Genomic DNA, 22,755 nt, shown 5'->3' with positions numbered 1-22,755 from the left:
AACCTTAATGGTGTGCCCTGCTAGTTACATGCTCTATTTATTTAAGGTTATTTTCTAGAAATACAACTTAAAAAAGAAACTCATCCTTTCTCTGTTGACATATATATATATATTTTTCTTTTTTTTTTTGCAGCAACATATAACCATAGTTCTATGGTCAAGGAATGTTAGAAGCAACCAAAATCTTGAAGTGGTCAACATAATTTTAAAGAAATTCATATAAGCCACCATTTTTAATGGCTCTGAGAGTATCTTTTTGTCTTTTTTTCCCTGTGAGTCGAATGGCTTGATTTTAGGATTTAGGTCATTTGTCTCTATGTCTCATATGTTTTCAGATAGACTCTAAAAATTTGTTGAATCCCTGAATGTATACATTTAACTGTCACAGTTGATCACTTAATTAAAATTACAATAAACATGGTTAAAGATGTTTCTGCTTTAAACTAGAAAGTTAGTGATTTAACATTAATTATTCCTAGTGCTTATATCCCATAAAATGACTCAATTTGGCATTTAAACTTTCCAAAGAAATTCCTACTTCTAAGTTGTTCTCTGATTATAATCACATTTGATTTGTTTAACTTGCCTAGCTTATGACTGCAAAATTAGGTATATTACTGAAAGAAATGGACAGAAATTTCACAGGTTTATAAATCTATATGTTGGTATAGGTAAATCTTGATATATATCAACTGATAACATTTAAAATTGAAAATTCTAGATGATCCCAAAGTAGGCTGCATATCAATTGATATACATCATAAATATATTCCACATATAATTTTCTAAATATGGTAGAAGTCAGAGTCTATTCACTCTGTAAAGAATGCCCTTCCAGCACTTCATTGCTATAATCCCAGTTCAAGATGGCATATTGCAAATGAAATGTAAGTAGAGAGTATTTACACAATTTTCAATGGATAGGCTCTCCTAACAAACCTCTGTTCTGTGTTTGCCAGAGAATATAAATTCCTTCTCAAGAAAGAATATTGCCTGTCTTATAAATGCTGTGGCTTGCACAAAATATTGCAAATCCAACAAAGTTTTAGGTTCTTAGTAGACATAAAATTTGTCATTTCAATCCCGGGACTGTATAGACTTAACCTTTTGCAGTGGGTCTTACACCCTTGAGATCGCAGCCCGGCAGAGAGACACGTGTGTTAGAGTGCAGCTGTGTCCCAAGTCCTCCCCGGGCACATTGTTTGAAGGCCCAGAAAGAGCTAGACTGCATCATTATCTAGTCTTCAGGCAGGGATGCTGATGGCAATATTAAATAACTGATAATGACGTAAAAAAGGACAAATACTCAGAGGTAGCAGGCAATATGTTAGAAGCAATTTCATCTTTTTGCCTTTGTTTTCTTTTTCCACTATTCATTTGTGTCTGTTATGGGATGTTAAGCACAAACAAAAATAGAACAACATTGCAGAAGCTTCCTCTTTGATTATAGGAGGAAATTCCTGAACCTTTAAGGCACAAATACATATAATAATTTTAAAACATACTAATTTTTATTTTATTCAACTGGTTGTCTATTTGTTCAGCATTCAGAATAATAGTAATATTTTTTTTGTGTGTGTGCTTTAACAGCCATAAGTGACATGTTAATTAAACGATCCAAAAATATTTCCCAAACCATTGACAAGACTGGGGACAGTATTTGAAACTGTTTAGAAAATGTTATTCCATGCCATCCATTGATTTCCTTCCTGTTAAATATCAATCACCCTGCTTAATACCACTTGAAAGACTAGCACTGTTTTTTGCCAGTTGTTCAAAACCCAGCCAGTGGTAAACAACTCTCATTAGAAAGAGGTATACAAGTGTGTTTTCATTTGTCTTCCTTAACATCAATCACGTGTGTGCATGCCTGCTAAGCTGTTTTGGTAGTGTCCAACTCTTTGTGATCCCATGGACTGCAGCCTGCCAGCCTCCTCTGTCCATGGGATTCTCAAGGCAAGAATACTGGAGTGAGTTGTCATGCCCTCCTCCAGGGGATTTTCCCAACCCAGGGACTGAACCCGCATCTCCTAATGCCATATGTAAAATGTTTTTTTTTTCCCTCGGAATACTAGATCCAGCTCCATTCTCTGCATGATCTTATGTCAATCATATATATGTATATATATATAGCTTTGAGTGAAGTTTCAAAAACTTCAGTGTATTATCATCTCTTACAAATAAATTTTGATATCCAAACTCCAAAGCCCAGTGATGTATACAGTCTTGTGCAAAGACCAAATCATTACCTTACATAAATTCAGTTTTAAGTTGCACAGTTAGGAAACCAGCTGTAGATTATTTAAATGCTAACTGTGATGGTATTTCACATATCTATTTGTGGTTCAAGGGTATATTGCTACATCAGTGTGCAAAGAAAAATAAATTGGTCATGCAACTTACAATCAGTGATTCTACATCTTGCCTATCTTGGTCACAGCACCCCACATATGATTTCAGTGGAAAGGGATGGCTGAATCAAATGTACCTTCCAGATTAGTTTAATGTCCATTACATCAAACGCAATGAACAGGGCATTTTCAAGGATGATACTGAATAATTATTTCCCTGAGTTCAGGTTCCTGCGGTCATTCATGATTTCTTCTAAATATTTTGAAGTGGCATCATGATTTCATCCTAAGATGGACAAATTTGAGGCAGGAAAGAGCATGAAAAAAATCAGCCAATAAATCTTAAGGAAAGGAAATAGAGGCATAGGAATTCTAAAGTAGTCAGAATGTCTTTAAGGTTTAGAGAATTCTACATCCTTTAATAGTTTTGCCAGGTGGTGCTAGTGGTAAAGAATTTGTTTGCCAATGCAGGAGATAAAAGAGATGACGGTTTGATCCCTGGGTTGGGAAGATCTCCTGCAGGAGGAAATGGCAACCCACTCCAATATTCTTGCCTGGGAAATCCCATGGACAGAGGAGCCTGGTGGGCTACATTCCATAGGGTCGCAGAGTCAAACATGACTTAAGCAACTTAGCATGCACATATCCTTTAAAGTGGTCAGATTACTGGTTCAAAACAATCTCTAAAATTGACTCTAAAGCTGGAATTAGAATTGGAAGCTTGGCTCTCATGTACCTTCCTAGACATGATTCTCAAGAATCTTACAAGTAAACATGACAACATATACATGTTTGTTCAATTGTCAAGATGTCTTCTGCTCAAGTTTTGGGGATACACACATACACACTTAATGGATAACAAATACGAACGTGATGTTAGTTCCTTAATGCACTCTTTTTGTTTTAAATAGAGTGGTATCACAATTTTGCTTTAAATATAAGTTTCTATAGCAAAAATAATGTGTGAAAGGGAAGACTTTATGTCACCTAAAGGTGATTGCAGCCATGAAATTAAAAGACACTCCTTGGAAGGAAAGTTATGACCAACCTAGGTAGCATATTGAAAAGCAGAGACATTACTTTGCCAACAAAGGTCCGTCTAGTCAAGGCTATGGTTTTTCCTGTGGTCATGTATGGATGTGAGAGTTGAACTGTGAAGAAAGCTGAGCGCCGACAAATTGATGCTTTTGAACTGTGGTGTTGGAGAAGACTCTTGAGAGTCCCTTGGACTGCAAGGAGATCCAACCAGTCCATTCTGAAGGAGATCAGCCCTGGGATTACTTTGGAGGGAATGATGCTAAAGCTGAAACTCCAGTACTTTGGCCACCTCATGCGAAGAGTTGACTCATTGGAAAAGACTCTGATGCTGGGAGGGATTGGGGGCAGGAGGAGAAGGGGACAACAGAGGATGAGATGGCTGGATGGCATCACTGACTCAACGGATGTGAGTCTGAGTGAACTCCGGGAGTTGGTGATGGACAGGGAGGCCTGGCGTGCTGCAATTCATGGGGTTGTGAAGAGTGGGACATGACCTAACGACTGAACTGAACTGAAACTTCATTACTTTTGAACAAAAGGTAGCTTGAGAGTGATTTAAGGTAAAACAAAGAAGAACTAAAGAGCCTCTTGATGAAAGTGAAAGGGGAGAGTCAGAAAGTTGGCTTAAAACTCAACACTCAGAAAACTAAAATCATGGCATCTGGTCCCATCACTTCATGGCAAATAGATGGGGAAACAATGGAAACAGTGACAGACTATATTTTTGGGCTCCAAAATCACTGCAGATGGTGATTGTAGCCATGAAATCAAGACACTTGCTGTTTGGAGGAAAAACTATGACCAACTTAGACATCATATTAAAAAGCAGAGACATTACTTTGCCAGCAAAGATCTGTCTAGTCAAAGCTATGGTTTTTCCAGTAGTCATGTATGGATGTGAGAGTTGGACTATAAAGAAAGCTGAGCACCTAAGAATTAATGCTTTTGAACTGTGGTGTTGTAAAAGACTATTGAGAGTCCCCTGGACTGCAGATCCAACCAGTCAATCCTAAAGGAGATCAACCATGAATATTCATTGGAACAAATGATGCATAAACTGACACTCCAATACTTCGGCCACCTATTGTGAAGAACTGACTCATTGGAAAGACCTTGATGCTGGGAAAGACTGAAGGCAGGAGGAGAAGGGGGCGACAGAGGATGAGATGGTTGGATGGCATCACCAATTCAAAGGATATGAGTTTAAGCAAGCTCCAGGAGTTGATGATGGACAGGGAAGCCTGGTGTGCTGCAGTCTATGGGGTCACAAAGAGTCAGACATGACTGAGTGACTGAACAGAACTGAACTACCAAGTGAAGGGTTTCCTTGAAGGCTCAGATGGTAAGGAATCTGCCAGATAAAACACTGGACATTCAGTTAAATATAAATTTCAGATAAAGAAATGTGTTTATTATATGGAATGTACTTAAACTAAATAATATATGCTATTTATATGAAATGTATATTTAATTGGACACCCTACATTTTCATTTGCTAAATTAAAGACTGTCAGTGGTAATTCAAATATATAAATATCATATAAATACCTTGTGATTTAACATTCCTTTTGAAATATATTCAGATTTCAACAAGTCCAACTAAAAATAAACCATTCTGATTGATCATTTGCTCAATATAAAAACCATAGTAGATTTGTAGCCATTCTAGTAATTGCTAATGCACTTGGCAAAATTTAAGAAATGAAATTTTATTTTGAGATAATGTCCATGGTTTCTAAATGTTAGTTTCTAAAATGGGAAGAAGTCATTGCCCAAACATGGGAGTATCCTTTCTTCCTTATTTCCTTTCTTCCCTTCCAATTTCCTTCTTTCTTTCTTTTTTCCTCTGGCCTCCAAGATGGCACCTAGTGCCCTGTCTTCTGGCGTTTGGGTGGAACCTATACACAAGCGCCAGACAACGGACATAGGGACCATCTTTGAGGTTGGAGAAAAAGGGGGAACAAATAAAAAGAAAGGGAAGGAAAGAAAGGAAATAAGAAAGAAAGGACATGCCAGAATTTGGGCAATTACTTCTTCCACATTTTATATGCAGGTTAGTTGATCTGACCAGTAGACTTATCATCAGTGGTGACAGGTTGCTTCTGAGGTGTAGTTTTATAAGACATTATGGCTTCTGCTTCATTCTCTTGGATTACTGTTCTGGGGGAAGCCAGCTGCCTTGTACAGAGAGGATCACATGGCAGAGTACTAAAGTCTCCTTCCAGCAGCCAGTTAGCAACTGAAGTTTCCTATCCATAGCCATGTGAGTGAGATACCTTAGAAACAGATGGTACAGCCCTAGCCAAGTCTTCTGATGACTGCACTTATGTATCGCTGCAACCTCTTAAGAGACCTTGATCACACACTTGAGTGGTTCTAAAGTGACTAACTCTCAGAAATTGTGTGAGATAATAAACATTTATTGTTTCAAGCCACAGAGTTTTGGAGTAATTTCCTATGCAGCAAAATATAACTAATATATTCAGGAAATGTGCTTTGAAAATAGATTTTTAAAAAATCAGAATAGTCCATACTAAGGTCTTCAATTCATTTAAATGTCTTTGAGACCATGAATGTCTAGAGCAAAGAGAACATCCTTAAATACAATTTTATCTACTTTTTAAAAATTGTAATTATACTACAGGTCTAAATCTTATTATTCTAATCAGTTTCCTGATGTTTTTATTTCTATTTGAAAATCATGCTGGATTTGCACTACTTACTCAAAATCTAGGCTATTCCTCTAGTCTTGTCTCAACAAAAAGCCCTGTACATGCTGACATCCAACCATGACGTCTAAACTTTACATAGCATGAATAACACATTCAACTTTGATGATTACCATTTTGACACACAACATATTCCCTTTGCTTGTTAGTGGAATTCTAGTGATTCTAACTAACAACTTCTTCTAACATTTGTGTTGAAACTCATTGCTATATTTCTTATACTGATGGGTTTCTGCTCTTTCACATTTCAATGTCCTAAAATAGTAAAACCTAACTTTTTTATATAAAATGAAATGCACTTATAGTCTTCTTTCTTTAATATACCAATTAATTGATGAGCACATTCACATGGTTTTGCTATTTAAAACAAAAACAACCAACAGATCAAAATTTCTTTTACTTAACAGCAGGGCAGTGGTCCTCCATCTTTTTTGGCACCAGGGACCCGTTTCATGGAAGACAAATTTTCCAAGGACCAGGGGTAGGGGATGGTTTCAGGATGATTCAAGCCTATTGCATTTATTGTGCTCTTTATTTCTAATCTAATGTGACTACTGACCTGACAGGAGGTACTGCTCTGCAGCCTGGAACTTGGGGACCCCTGCTAGTGCATCTTCCTGATTTGTCGCTTTGGTATCACACAAGGCTTATTTGGCAATGAAAACATTCTTTTCCCTTTGCTGGTATTTTTGTCTTGCAAAAGATTTCTTTGTCAGGTTAATGTTTCTCCTTGTTTATACTTAAGACTATCTTGGGGATACTTAATCACTTTATTTTGCCCTACTAAGCTTAATCCACTGCCATTAATGCTTACAAAGTGTCATCGTAAATATGGGATTCTTAGATTTACTATTTCACCTATGTTTTATACAGCCACACTACATGGTGTAATGTTTTTCTTATAAGCTTAAAACCTCACTGAATTGTGATTCATCTGGTGTTAAACACATAAAAGTCTTCCTTCATATTATAAGACCACCTTTTAGTCACTATAAAATAGTTTAAGCCTGCTATGCATGTTAATTTCTAAAAATATTGCAGAAGTATCTCATTACTAAGGTTTGGGTAACTTTTTAAAAATTCCTTTGGAATTTATTTGTTGTTTGGCTTAAAAATAGAAGGCCATCATGTTATGCTTTTATAAAGAAGCAGGTATATTTAAACAATATACTTCTTGAAAGAATGGTTCACCTTTTCATCAACTTTTTCTGCACAGTTGGTGATGTTCAAAGGATTTTGACATTTTTAAGTTTCTCAGAAATAAGGCAACTTGCTTCTATCTCTTCAGCTACTCAAGAAACAAACACTTGATATGATAATTGTAAGTAGTATCATTTAATGAAACTTAGATGACTATTGTTCTATTATTTTGAGAAAATTAGCTCACAGATAAGAGTTTTATCATTCCATTAGTTAAAAAAAAAAAAAACCAAAGAATTCTGTAAAACAATAACTTTAAATGCACATATATAAGCTTGCAAGCTTCCTAAGCATTATTTTTTAAGAAAACACATATACATTCCAGCTGGACCAATTTGTTTATTTGCCAAACAAGCATTGAGCACTTATTCTCTGTGTTTTAGGCACTGTGCTAAGTGCCTAGAATTGAAAAGGCTAATAACTATAATCCCTATTTTTAGACAGATTTTGATCATTGAACTTCTATGGAATGTCAAAATAGAACATGTGTTCTAACAGGGATAAAATGGACCAATTAAAAATCACATTATCAATTTAATATTAGAAAAACAATGAGGAGGCTAGTGGACTTTCCTATAAAATGAATCTGAGAATATAAAATCTGTGAAACTTCAAGTACCAGTGCTATGAACTTTCAGGTATATCAGGTAATGTGAGTGAAAAGCTGAGGACACATGGTTAAGCCTAGAAAGAGGTGACAATTACTACTGAATTCTAAGAAAATCGAGGACCCGTTTCAATGAGCAAGTAGTTTCAGAAGTTTCTAGTATCTTTGGATTTTTATTCTTGCCTGAGTAACTACCCCATGCCTCTTCTTCTTTATATTCAATCAATATCAGTTATTGCTGTTATCAGTTATAATATCAGTCAGTTTCACATAATTCCGTTAGAACCAACAAACCCAAATGTGACGCACAAGTAATCATCTAATTACTCCTCTAGGTGTAGGGTGCCTACTCTATAGTAGGTCTGCAACAGATGAAAGAATACACAGAATGAATATCCAGATGCAGTCACAAAAGAAATTTTAATCTGATAATATGAGAATTTTGTTGCCCACTAAAATGATCAATTATAATGCATCTTGCAGTAGGCCTTCAGCATGGCCCAGGGATGTAAGAAGGACAAAGTTTTCTATGTAGGTGTGAACCAGTGAACCAGTGAAGTTGCTCAGTCAGGTCCGACTCTTTGTAATCCCATGGACTGTAGTTTACCAGGCTCCTTCATCTATGGAATTTTCCAGGCAAGAGTACTGGAGTGGGTTGCCATTTCCTTCTCCAGGGGATCTTCCTCACCCAGGGATCAAACCCAGGTCTCCCTCATTGCAGGCAGAGGCTTTACCATCTGAGCCACCAGGGAAGCCCATAGGTGTGAAAGCAAATGTCTTTTTGATCAGTTAAACTACCCAAATACAAGAAAGAATGGTGATCATTAAGTAGAAAATTACGCTGTCACAGAATATAATACAATATTAATAACTACAGTCATCATGCTGTTCATTAGATCTCTAAAACTTATTCATCCATTGTAACTGCAACTATGTATTCTTTGACCAACATCTCCCATTCCCCCACCTCCCTGACTCTTTTAAACACTGTTCTACTCTCTGTTTTCTGTTTTATAGATTTCACATATAAGTGAGATAATTTAGCATTTTTCTTTCTGTATCTGGCTTATTTCATTTAACATAATGTCCTACAGGTTCACCAATTATTTCACCATGTATATGTATGTCAAAACATCATGCTGTATATCTTAAATATCTAGTTTTTATTTTAAAGAATTATAAATAAAAAAGAATCAAGGACAATTAAAAATCACAATGATGTGGTTGAAACTATTGAAGAGGGACTAAAATCATAGTATTTTGTTACAACACAATTTTTGTGGTAATTCCTAGTGCTAATTTATTTGAGGGTGAATAGTATATTGAAAAGGGGCCAAACAATGTATTTAGAACAGCAAAATAAATGTATGAATTATATATGGGGATAAAGTCAGCAAAATATGCTAGTCATGTATTTTCCTTAAGCTTAACTCATAAGGGTATCCACTTTTCCTCCCAATGTCCTTAGAAATTAAATGAATTAGTACATATTGATATGGAATAAAACACAATGCTATAATACATCTAAACATGGGTTTGAACTAAATATAAGAAAAGAAAAATAGGTTTCTGATCAAAAACAGAAATACGATGGAATGCATTACATCAATTTAAAATCAGGTGGAATCTGTGAGATACTTGAAAAGAGAGCATTCAGCTCTTACATAATTTTGAACACCAAGGACTTTGTGTTTTTCACAGTGTATATTGCCTAGAAGACCACTCTTTATTTCACATTGATGTGATACAGTAACAAATAAAGGTAAAAGGCCATTATGGCTTTGGGGAAGCAGCATTACCTACCTGTCAGAACGTGGGAATTTGGGTGGCTCCTCAGAAAGAAATGGTATTTGAGACAAACTGAACATTTGTATGTCTCCTGAAATTAAGCATCCACTTTGCCTCATTTTTGTCGCTAATTAGATGCTTTTCGTGCCTAAAGAAAGGCTCACTGTCACAGTGCCTTGGGCAGATCAGCCAGGAACCTGATCAACCAGGAAACAGTATAAGCTGTCATTGTGATCACTCTCCTTATCTAAGGTACATGCTGCATGCTAAGTTGTTTCAGTCATATGTTCTACTCTTTGTAGCCCCATGGACTGTAGGCCACCAGTCTCCTCTGTCTGTGAGATTGTCCCGGCAAGAATATTGGAGTGGATTGACATGTCTTCCTCCAGGAGATCTTCCTGACCCAGATGTGGAACCTGCATCTCTTATGTCTCCTGCATTGGCAGGCAGGTTCTTTACCACTAGCACCACCTGGGAAGGCCTTCCTCATGTTAACCCTCTCCCAAAGTACTAGCCTCATTCTTGAGTCAGGAGCACAGCAGAGAGGCAACACCTCTATCCTACACAATCTGACATTGTTCCAAATGGGCAAGATGCCACGTGAGCAGATGGCATAAAACCAGAACCCTGGAAGAAAATAAATGTGCCCCTTGATTTATAGTCATATTTACTGTCAAAGAATGTTGAAGTTGCAGTTTCTGTAAACCTTGTGCCTCTGAGTTTATGGAGATGAGACACTTAGTTCAGCTAAGAGTTCATTAAATTTAAATTGGACCAAGAGAGTTTGTGATGTGTTCTACTTCATTCGATTGTAATATTACTGCTTTTGTGGAAAAGCGAATTGTTCTTCTGGAAAGCTTTCTGTAACAATCTGACAAATTGTTACAGATTATTTGCATCATACCAAACTGGAAAATCAAGAAGAAGAAATTTAGAAAGCATTCTGAAAGCCATAAAATTTATATTTATTGAACAGGTTGTTATATAGTATCAGGATTGTTCTAAGTGATTTATAATATAATTTCCATCCTTATATCAACCCTAATAATGTTTTCCATAAATGTCAATTCTCTGTCTCTTTTTCCCTCCACCAGGCAAGAACAGACACTCTCTTTTCTCTACTCCTATAATCTACCCCTATAAGCTTAAATCTGTAGTTTGGATGTAGCAAATATCACATTGCATTGTTGTTAAGACCAGATGTAAACGTATTCATTTAATTGTGAACTCTGGGAGGGTAAATCTTCATCTTATTTATTTTTGAATCCACGAGAACTAACATATGCTAGGCCTTCCCAGGTGGCACTAATGGTAAAGAACCCACCTGCCAATGCAGGAGACTAAAGAGATGCAGGTTCAATCCCTGGGTTGGAAAGGTCCCCTGGAGAAGGAAATGGCAACCCACTGAAGTATTTTTGCTTGGAGAATTCCATGGAAGAGGAGCTTGCTGTGCTATGGTCCATAGGGTCACAGGGATTTGGACTCGCCTGAAGTGAAAAAGCAAGAGAGTTCCAGAAAAACATCTATTTCTGCTTTATTGACTATGCCAAAGCCTTTGACTGTGTGGATCACAATCAACTGTGGAAAATTCTGAAAGAGATGGGAATACCAGAACACCTGATCTGCCTCTTGAGAAATCTGTATGCAGATCAGGAAGCAACAGTTAGAACTGGACATGGAACAACAGACTGGTTCCAAATAGGAAAAGGAGTACGTCAAGGCTGTATATTGTCACCCTGTTTATTTAACTTATATGCAGAGTACATCATGAGAAACGCTGGACTGGAAGAAACACAAGCTGGAATCAAGATTGCCGGGAGAAATATCAATAACCTCAGATATGCAGATGACACCGCCCTTATGGCAGAAAGTGAAGAGGAACTAAAAGCCTCTTGATGAAAGTGAAAGTGGAGAGTGAAAAAGTTGGCTTAAAGCTCAACATTCAGAAAACGAAGATCATGGCATCTGGTCCCATCACTTCATGGGAAATAGATGGGGAAACAGTGGAAACAGTGTCAGACTTTATTTTTCTGGGCTCCAAAATCACTGCAGATGGTGACTGCAGCCATGAAATTAAAAGACGCTTACTCCTTGGAAGGAAAGTTATGACCACCCTAGATAGCATATTCAAAAGCAGAGACATTACTTTACCAACAAAGGTTCATCTAGTCAAGGCTATGGTTTTCCTTGTGGTCATGTGTGGATGTGACAGTTGGACTGTGAAGAAGGCTGAGTGCCGAAGAATTGATGCTTTTGAACTGTGGTGTTGGAGAAGACTCTTGAGAGTTCCTTGGACTGCAAGGAGATCCAACCAGTCCATTCTGAAGGAGATCAGCCCTGGGATTTCTTTGCAAGGAATGATGCTAAAGCTGAAACTCCAGTACTTTGGCCACCTCATGTGAAGAGTTGACTCATTGGAAAAGACTCTGATTCTGGGAGGGATTGGGGGCAGGAGGAGAAGGGGACGACAGAGGATGAGATGGCTGGATGGCATCACTGACTCGATGGATGTGAGTCTGAGTGAACTCCGGGAGTTGGTGATAGACAGGGAGGCCTGGTGTGCTGCGATTCATGGAGTCGCAAAGAGTCAGACACGACTGAGCGACTGAACTGAACTGAACTGAATTGAATGTCCTCAAGGTTCATCCAAGTTGTTGCATGTTGCAGAATTTCTTTCTAAGTCTGAATAGTATTCTACTGTGTATACATAACACATTTTCTTTACCCATTTATCTGTTGATGGACACCTGGGTTGTTTGCCACACCTTGGTTGTTATGAATTGTAATTTACATGGGCATGCTAATACCTCTTTGAGAACTTGATTTCAGTTCTTTTGTATGTGTACCTAAAAGCGGGACTGCTGAATCATAAAGTTCTATGTGAGTTTTTGAGGAAACTACATACTATTTCCTTTTTCTTAATCTCAGTTAACTTGGGGTCCCTTGTCCCTTTTTCCTGAGATTGTATCTAAATTCTGTGGTTATGTAGTCTGTGCTCTGTAGTATCTATGGAGAAGGAACTGGCAACCCACTCCAGTACTCTCGCCTGGAAAATTCCATGAATGGAGGAGCCTGGTAGGCTACAGTCCATGGGGTCACAGAGTTGGACACGACTGAGTGACTTCACTTTCTTTCTTTCTATAGTTCCTTTTGGAGAAGGAACTGGCAACCCACTCCAGTGGGGATTCTTGCCTGGAGAATCCCATGTATGGTGGGGCCTGGCGGGCTACAGTCTATGGGGCTGCAAAGAGTTGGACATGAATAAGCAACTAACACACACACACTGTAGTATCTAAGCATCATACAAAGATCATCTGATCTTGTGTGTCATCGGAGCTTGGTGACATTTACGTGTGTCCGTTGCTTCCTTCTGGCCATTTGTGCAGGTGGTATATACTAAGACATGCTCCATCCCTGTTTGCTCGTCCTTTTAGGTCCAACACAATCTCTGCTACATCTGGTAGACTCCTGAGACTTAAGACATTTTTCCATCAATACTATGCTGGTGTATAAGACATCTGTGTGATATGTTTCACTTTTTCTTTATACATTCATTTCATGATAGACACTTAGGTTGTTTTCATTACTTGGCTGTTGTGAATAATGCTCCAATGGGGTTGCAGATAATGATTTTGTTTCTTTGGGTATATTCCCAGAAGTAAGACTGCTGGATCATATGGCAATCTTTTTTTTTTTTTTTTTTTTTTAATTATTGTAGGAGCCCTTATGCTGTTTTCCATTATGGCTGCACCAATTTGCTTTCCTACCAATAGTGTGCGAGGGTTCTAATTTCTCCACATCTTCAAAAATGCTTTCCTGTACTTTTTGATAATATAATAACTATCCTGGTAAGTATGAGGTCATTGTCATTTTGGTTTTCACTGCCCTGTTAATTCATGATGCTGAGCATCTTTTCAAATCTCCATTGACCATTTGCATGTCTTTGTAGAAATATTTATTCAGGTCCTCTGTCCCTTTTTCTTTTTTCATTTAGGTTATTTGTTTTTTGCCAGGCTGTAGAAGTTTCTTATATATTTTGAAGTCTAACCCCTTCTCAAATATATAACTTGCAAACATTTTCTCCCATCCTATAGGTTGCCTTTTCACTCTGTTGATTCTTTCTTTTGTTGGGCAGAAGCTCTCTAATTTGATCATAATCCCACGTGTTTATTTTTGATTTTGTTGACTGTGCTTTTGGTGTCATATAAATGATCTGATGTCAAGACTAGTGTCATGAAGCTTTATTCTTATGTTTTATTCTAAGAGTTTTGGTTTCAGGTGTTACTTGTAAACATTTCATCCATTTTGAGTGCATAGTGTGAGATAAGAGTCCAATTTTATCCATTTGTATGTGGACATTCAGTTTTCCCAATACAATTTGTTGAAAAGACTATCTTTTCTCCATTGGATACTGTTGGCAACTAAGGTTCATATGATTTTAAAGCTAGAGAGCACTTTTTATCTCTTCTACTCTAGGATGGATGGTGTCAAAGTGGTACCATTCAAGTATTGACAGAATATCTAGAAAACTATGCAAAAATATGCAAAAACTAGAAGACTCTGCCAACTTGCATTTAAGAGAGCTTTTCAAACTTTTTCAGAAGCCTGATTTCCCCTCATTTCTTTTCATTCACAAGCACTCAGACCCTTCCCACCTTTGTGATAACAGTGTAAACATTCATTCACATGCATAAATACTACCATCTGGAAATTTTTATGTTTTCCATCTTCATCTTTTTTTGTCTAAAATAATTAAAGAAAGGTTAACCTAATGTTTTAATTTCACCCAAATTACTGATGTTTCTAGGGAAATGGCCTAAAATGGGTATTTGATTAACTTCTCTCTCCCTTGTTTCCACCTTCTGAGTCTCAAAAAAAAACCTTCACATACACTGATGGCTTTTGAGGGAAGAACAAGGCAGCATTTTTGAATATGTACTCTGCTACAGACACTGGGTTTTGATTTTGGTTGCAAAGAAGGTCTTTGTCCTTGAGGAACTAGGAAAGTCAGAACCATAAACAGATATTTTAAACACAGACTATAGCTCATTTGTCCATTCATCCTAAATTTATGTGTAAAATGCTTAACATCTTTATTCCAGGCAGTGGGGTACCTTGATAAACAACACACACACACACACGCACACAGACCTGTACTCTGGCTCATGGAGCTTCAGATTAGCAAGAAGACAGATAATTTTAAGTGAGAAATTGATTTAAAATGGCATAATAAGTACTGTTGGTAGAGTTGCCAGATTTAACAAGTGAAAATGCAAAGGGTTCCAATTAACTTTGAGTTCAGGTAAACAAGAATCTTTTTAGTATACATATGTCTTATGTAGTCTTGTACTTTGTAAGGGGGGCATCTAACTCAGTTTGAAAGAGTCAAAAACTAAATACACATTGACTAGGTAAAGGGTGGTGACAAGATAAAAGGATTATATTCCATTTTAGGCAAATTGAACAGCAAGCAGAAATATCCAAAGACAGAATAAAAAAATATGGTTCAGTTAAGTATTATAAAGGACCCCCATACTGTTGGATTATAGAGTGCAAGAAAGATAATAATAAATTTGTTGAGGTAGGAGAGGCCAAGATTATGCAGGATCTAGGTTGTGTTATTGATTTAGAACTACAAAAAAGTCAAATCAGTGATACGCCTGATTGTGATGGGAAACCAGAACATTTCCAGAAAGGATTCTGGGTGGCTAGAACGTTGGGATTATCAAGCTCCAGTGCAGTTGCCTGTACTGTGCATACGTTTGGGCCACTTCACAAAGCATATTTACTTTATTGAAATGCAACATTCATATTTATAAATTAATGTAATAATGTATGTTCTTTGTAAATAATATGTTAAATATTGAGACTTATTAGCAAGCATAGTAACCATTGCAATTTCAAAATCTTGATGAACATGAATGAAAATTGTTCATATTATATGACTCATACATACTATACGTATTAACATTACTTGTGTGTATCATTAAGACAATATAAAAGTATCATGATTTCTATTGGTGATAAATACAGAGATATTGCTAACTATTGTGGTTTTTTGCATGTTTATAATGGCACCCCACTCCAGTACTGTTGCCCGGAAAATCCCATGGAAGGGGGAGCCTGGAAAGCTACAGGCCATGGGGTCCCTGAGGGTCGGACATGACTGAGCGACTTCACTTTCACTTTTCATTTTTATGCATTGGAGAAGGAAATGGCAACTCACTCCAGTGTTCTTGCCTGGAGAATCCCATGGATGGAGAAGCCTGGTAGGCTGCAGTCCATGGGGTCGCACAGAGTCGGACATGACTGAAGCGACTTAGCAGCAGCAGCAGCATAAATGAAGATGAGGCTAAGTATTAGGATAATGAAAATAAAAGTAATATTTTCTCATCCAAGATCACAATCACATGAATTCTATTCATGGCCTCCTGAGAGACCTTTGGATATAGTCAAGGTCCCCTGCTCTGGTTGTCTCCATCATGCCAAACTGGATTGATTAGTCTCTTTTATCCTACAGTGTCAGATGAGGCTGCGTTTTTCTTCATCTGGCAAAAAGCACTTTTTAAGTACCTACCATTCACAAAGCACTTGAAAATAATCATTAAAGATCATTTGATAGAGATTTTTGTTTGCTCATTTTTTTTGTATTATTTTGAAATAATATTTGTCACTTTATGCATTCAAAATAATAAATTAGGTGATCCCTCTCTTAATTTGAGAATGCTGCTTACAAACCACTGCACTTCTATCACTGAATAAAACTCAGGTCCTTTGAGGCTAATGGCATATACTTGATCTATCTTTATGACCTGGCTTATTGTCAACCACTGAACTCCTGGACACAAGCTCTTGTCAACTGGACACTTTAATATATGGCTCACAGTGACCAAAATCTCCATGCACAGGCAACCATGAACCCTACCCTATCAACAACTTGACATCACAACCAGTTTATCTACTACCACACACTTCACTGTCCTCCCTTACTCCTCTCCCCCCCACCTTAAAACTATAACATCACTGAGAAGTTCTCTGTAAAAATTTAAATACAAAACATTTAATCAGATGGTTTGTCAACTTTTGTCCCTTAATTTCCCATTTGGTTCTCCCTTCCTTTACTTCTCAAATTCATCACATCTACTTACTCCTCTTTTCACTATTAGCCTACTTTTATCTATTTCTTCTCTATTCATCTTAAATCCAGCCCCTCTCACACAAATAGCATCAACTTTCTTTTCCCATGATTTCTGTCTATCTGATTCATCAGGCAGTCAGCTACCTGCCTTTGCCAAATGCCATCCTAGCTAGTGAGTTCTCCAGGGAAACACCGAACTGAGACCTAGTGGATCTACAACTTAAGGGTCTCACCCAAGCTAGGCTTAATGTGATTCTTGGCAGTTCTGTTTTTCTTATCTGCCCTCCCTTTGGCTCTCTTATGGGACCTTTATCATCCTCCTCTTGTTTCTTTCAACTTGCAAAGTACCATCTAAACTTTTAACAAAGAACAGAAGCAATTAGATGGTAACTCCCACATTCTGTGGTCAAACTTACAAACTTACCTGCATTTATCACTATTGGTTTCACTTTCCCTCCTGTGATAAAAGGAGACATGGACCACTGCATAAGGACAAATTCCTTCTCCTAGGGGAGAGATTTTATCTCCTATCACACCTCCAGGTATCCTACTATGCCTCTCTCCTTTCTATCATGAATCTTCAGGGGGAAAAAAAAAAAAATAATATATATATATATATATAGATAGATAGATAGATAGATAGATAGATAGATATAGTTGTCTTTGGTTTGCAAAGAAACCACAGCTTTTTCTGACCTTAACCTCTTATCCTGACCATCCACATCTCCTCCCCTTCAAAACCAGATTTCATGAATGGGTTAGCTAAAATTATCTTTTCTACTTCATCTTCCATCTGCTGCTGTTTTATTTTTTAAAAACTTTTCACAGTGTCAAAGCATTTGAAAAAGCATCAGTTCTGTATCAACTGCATCATCACTTTGCTATTAAGGATTTTAAGCATGTTTCTGGTTCCTAGACTAATGCACATTAGTAACTTTATTTCCTAAGTTAGATGAAACAACTCTTTTATAGCCTGATCTCATTTACAAAGAGATAATGCAATTTACTAAATGGTGCCCCTGTGACCTGAAAGGTTAATTCAGATCTAACATGCAAGTAGTTTTTAATCTTTGTTGAGAAGTTGATTCACTGTCTAATATGGGACTCTAGTGACCTGCATTAGACCTGGGTCTACCTATTCACATAGAAATAGTTAACTTTATTCATATTTTCTTTCAGGCATGATCTCAAGATAAATTTTAGTCTAAATTTAGATCTAAACTTTATTAAACAAGGGGCTGAAGCCAAGGTGTCAACCCTTTGACAGGAAGCTATCACAAAATTGAATATTTAGGAAAGGCAGGGACCTTTGAAGAAAATGAAGAGTAAGTATCTATAAAGCTTCTGTTCTTCAATATATATTTCTTTCATTCCTAGTCCATTGTTAGACATATCAGTCTATTATGTCAACAAATAATTAAACAAATGACCTTGGACTTTTAGGTGTCAATATGTACATGTCAAGAAGCAAGAACAGGATATAGGAAGATGAAGAGCTGGTGGAAAAGGAAGACAAAAGGAAACTTCAGAAGGATCACAGTAGTCATATGCAGAGACAATGTAAAAATTGAGGACTAAATAGGATCCTCATGGTAAAATCATGCACACATTGATATTCATGGCTATTAATATCTGCTCTAATCCCTCATCAATTTTTGAGAATAATGCTCCATAGACAGACTTCATGTGTGTGCATGTGCTCAGTTGTGTCCAACTCTTTTGTGGCCCAATGGACTGCAGCCTGACAGGCTCCTCTGTCCATGAAATTTTCCAGGCAAGAATACTGGAGTGAATTACAATTTCCTACTCCAGTGGATCTTACCACCCCAGGGATCGAACCCATGTCTCTTGTGTCTTCTGCATTTGCAGGTGGAGTCTTTACCACTGAGCCACCAGAGAAGCCCCATAAACAGATTATCAGTCTTAAAATGTTGACTGTTTTGAAGAACAGTCATTGTTTTGAAGAACATCTCTTTTTCTATTACTAGTGAAGCCTAAACCCCCTCAGGCCATGTCCTCTCAAACTCTCATACTCAATAACAGGAATATTGTATTGACTACAGGCATCTCCATGGTGAGCATCAAAATTACTGGTGAAGTTTTTAAGTAACAAAAATGTTCACATCACCCACACTCCAACCAACTTAGATCTGAATCTTTTGGGGATGGAACATTGGTATCTAAATTGTAAAAAGCATCTATTTAGGTAATTCTAAGATGTATTGTGCCTGGAGAATCCCAGGCACGGGGGAGCCTGGTGGGCTGCCATCTATGGGGTCGCACAGAGTCGGACACGACTGAAGCAAATCAGCAGCAGCAGCAGCAGCAAGATGTATCCAGTATTGAAAAGCATTGCTACTTAAAAAAATATACATCATATTAATATTAAATTTAGACAATAATCTTGTCCCAGATCTGATGATAACGTGCAAAACTACTTCATCAGCACTCTTCATCAGCACTTTAAATAGTTCCTTCACTCCATATCTACTCTCCTGCTTCACATTATACACAAACTTAATAGAATAGTCAAAAACTGATATCACAGAGGATGAGATGGTTGGATGACATCACTGACTTGATGGTCATGAGTTTGAGAAAACTCAGGGAGTTGGTGGTGGACAGGGAAGCCTGGCGTGCTATAATCCATGGGGTCACAAAGAGTTGGACGCGACTGAGTGACTGAACTGACTGACTGATATCACTGGAAATAAATAGTCTGTTTGAAATCTAGAAAGAAAAAAAATTACCTATTCAGTAGACATGTTGAATCTTCTTTTTGGCTGTCCTCAGCAACTCCAATTATATGACCACACAATTCACCACAGAATAGAGACTGCTATCCACCCAAACATTGCTGGCTGTTGGGTCCACAATAGGAAATTATCATTTATTTCTAAAATCAAGATATAAATAAAAACCCAGATATGGGTAGGGTTAAAGAAAATAAATGCTGAATTTGATGGTTACAATATTTTCTTTAATTTGAAATTTATCCCTTCAGTTGGAAGAGATTCAACAATTTAATAGATGTTTTACACTCAGCTTTGAACTGAAACTAGTTATGACCCAAATAATCTCATTGCTTTCCTGCTGATAAAAGCTATTAAATATCAGCATGGATTTCTTGACCAGCTCCAGGTGTCGAGTACAATTTATTTCTTTCCAGTACCTTATTCTATGTATATATATGAAACATTCTTACTCACTGGTGATAGCTTTTATATATTTAAGCATATAGAGTAGAATGACAGCTTTCTATAGAGATAAAAGTAATTCTGAGTCATCTCTTTAAAAAATGAAACACCTTCTATCAATTAGAATTAATAATGCTCTGTTGGAGAAAAATGTGAAATTCTACTATAGAAAAATTACTAAATGGGAAAGTAATTGAATTTCTTAGAGAAAAATACAACTGGTAGAAGTATTTAGAACAAATTAATAATTATTATTTAATTGGAAATATTACAATTAATATTTTAACATGTATATAAATGTCAGAAAAATTATTCTATGTATTATGTATATATACATATGTCCATGTTTATCTGTTAGCGAATATAGTCATCTTTAGCACTACCAGTCCATTTTAAAGGAGATCGGTCCTGGGTGTTCTTTGGAAGGAATGATGTTAAAGGTGAAACTCCAGTACTTTGACCACCTCATGTGAAGAATTGACTCATTGGAAAAGACTCTGATGCTGGGAGGGATTGGGGGCAGGAGGAGAAGGGGACAGAGGATGAGATGGCTGGATGGCATCACCAACTCGATGGACGTGAGTCTCAGTGAACTCTGGGAGTTGGTGATGGACAGGGAGGCCTGGCGTGCTGTAATTCATGGGGTCGCAAAGAGTCAGACACGACTGAGCGACTGAATTGAACTGAGCACTAATTATTGTCATAAATGTGTTAGACCAGTCTATTTAATAAAAAGTAGGTTTTGTTTTCAATATTTTAGGCTAACATCACATGAAAAGTATATTTATGTTGGCATTATTTAAACACACCATATTTAAGTATATCAAATTAGAACTTTACTTCTCTATGTAGTTGGTCCTTTTCTAACGAGTTCAAATTCAATGGATAAAAATTGCATTCTTAGTAACAGAAGAATCTTACTATTCATAAGATTTCTCAATAAGGCCAAGTAATGAATGACTGATATCACAGAGTCATATATGATAATTTCTCACAAGTAAAATAATGAAATCTTCAAAGAGACAGTATTTTAAGTATTTATCTTACCTGTCAACGGTTGGTTTTTTAATAGTATACTAAAACAGGGCCCTTTTTTGATCTAGAGTATTACTGGTAAGATAATAGAGGAACGGTTAACTTAACCACTGAGTATGATCTTTTCATGATTCCAAATGCAAAGGCCTATCTACCTGCTGATATATGACTGTTACTAAACAAAAACCCATTAGAATTAGTTGGTCTACATTGAATATCAAATGAACTATAATCATATGATATTCAGTTCAGTTCAGTCACTCAGTCGTGTCTGACTCTTTGTGACCCCATGAATCGCACCATGTCAGGCCTCCCTGTCCATCACCAACTCTCAGAGTTCACTCAGACTTATGTGCATTGAGTCGGTGATACCATACAACCATCTCACCCTCTATCATCTCCTTCTCCTCCTGCCCCCAATCCCTCCCAGCATCAGAGTTTTTTCCAATGAGTCAACTCTTTGCATGAGGTGGCCAAAGTATTAGAGTTTCAGAACAACCAGGACTCATCTCCTTCAGAATGGACTGGTTGGATCTCCTTGCAGGCCAAGGGACTCTCAAGAGTCTTCTCCAACACCACAGTTCAGAAGCATCAATTTTTTGGTGCTCAGCTTTCTTCACAGTCCAACTCTCACATCCATACATGACCACTGGAAAAATCATAGCCTTGACCAGATGGACCTTTGTTGGCAAAGCAATGTCTCTGCTTTTTAATATGCTATCTAGGTTGGTCATAGAAGTAGCTATTCAGTACAATTTTCCAGGATTTAGTTAAATGATTCACATCACCGTAATAAAATATGAGGCTAACTCGCCTTGATGCATTTGACCTTAAGAACATCATGTATTCTACTTTTCCTCAATAGAGAAAATAAATCCTTATCATTATAACACAGTGTGATCTACTTTTATAGTCTCCTTGCGGTGCAAAGTAGTGACACACAGAACAGTTCATTTAGAAGATTTGATTGCCCTGAATAGAAAAGTAGTTCAGGTAAGAAGGCAAATCACAAATCACTTTCACCTGTTTTCTTTCCAGGTCAAGTTAAATTTTTAAAAAATTGTTGGCAACCCAATTTCATTGGTATTTGATTATTTTTCATTTGAACATTCAAAAAATCATTTCTACAATTCAGGGTTTGGTTTGAGGATCATTTTGGTATGGTATGTGCTATAAAACATTCTTGCAATAAATTTGGTTTTTTGTAATTTATCTGCATGCAGGTAGGGAAGCAACAGTTAGAACTGAACATGGGACAATAGACTGGTTCCAAATAGAAAAAGGAGTATGTCAAGGCTGTATATTGCCACCCTGCTTATTTAAATTCTATGCAGAGTACATCATGAGAAATGCTGGGCTGGAGGAAGCACAAGCTGAAATCAAGATTGCTGGGAGAAATATCAATAACCTCAGATATGCAGATGACAGCACCTTTTTGGCAGAAAGTGAAGAACTAAAGAGCCTCTTGATGAAAGTGAAAGAAGAGAGTGAAAAAGTTGGCTTAAAGCTCAACATTCAGAAAACTAAGGTCATGGCATCCAGTCCCATCAGTTCATGGCAAATAGATTGGGAAACAGTGGAAACAGTGTCAGACTTTATTTTTTTGGGCTCCAAAATCACAGAAGATGGTGACTGCAGCCATGAAATTTAAAAAATGCTTACTCCCTGGAAA

The 22,755-nt window shown here is 37.1% G+C and overlaps 1 protein-coding gene across 16 annotated transcripts in view; it reads right to left on the bottom strand.

The window, feature by feature from the left end:
- The window catches only part of ROBO2 (roundabout guidance receptor 2), a 1,473,778-nt gene that overhangs the window by 1,323,541 nt on the left and 127,482 nt on the right, over nucleotides 1–22,755 (bottom strand). The window lies entirely within an intron of this gene.

This window comes from Bos indicus, chromosome 1 (assembly GCF_029378745.1).
Source record: "Bos indicus isolate NIAB-ARS_2022 breed Sahiwal x Tharparkar chromosome 1, NIAB-ARS_B.indTharparkar_mat_pri_1.0, whole genome shotgun sequence".
Classification (NCBI taxonomy): domain Eukaryota; kingdom Metazoa; phylum Chordata; class Mammalia; order Artiodactyla; family Bovidae; genus Bos; species Bos indicus.
The sequence above is the reverse complement of the archived record's forward strand: the minus strand, read 5'-3'. Positions and strand labels throughout refer to the sequence as shown.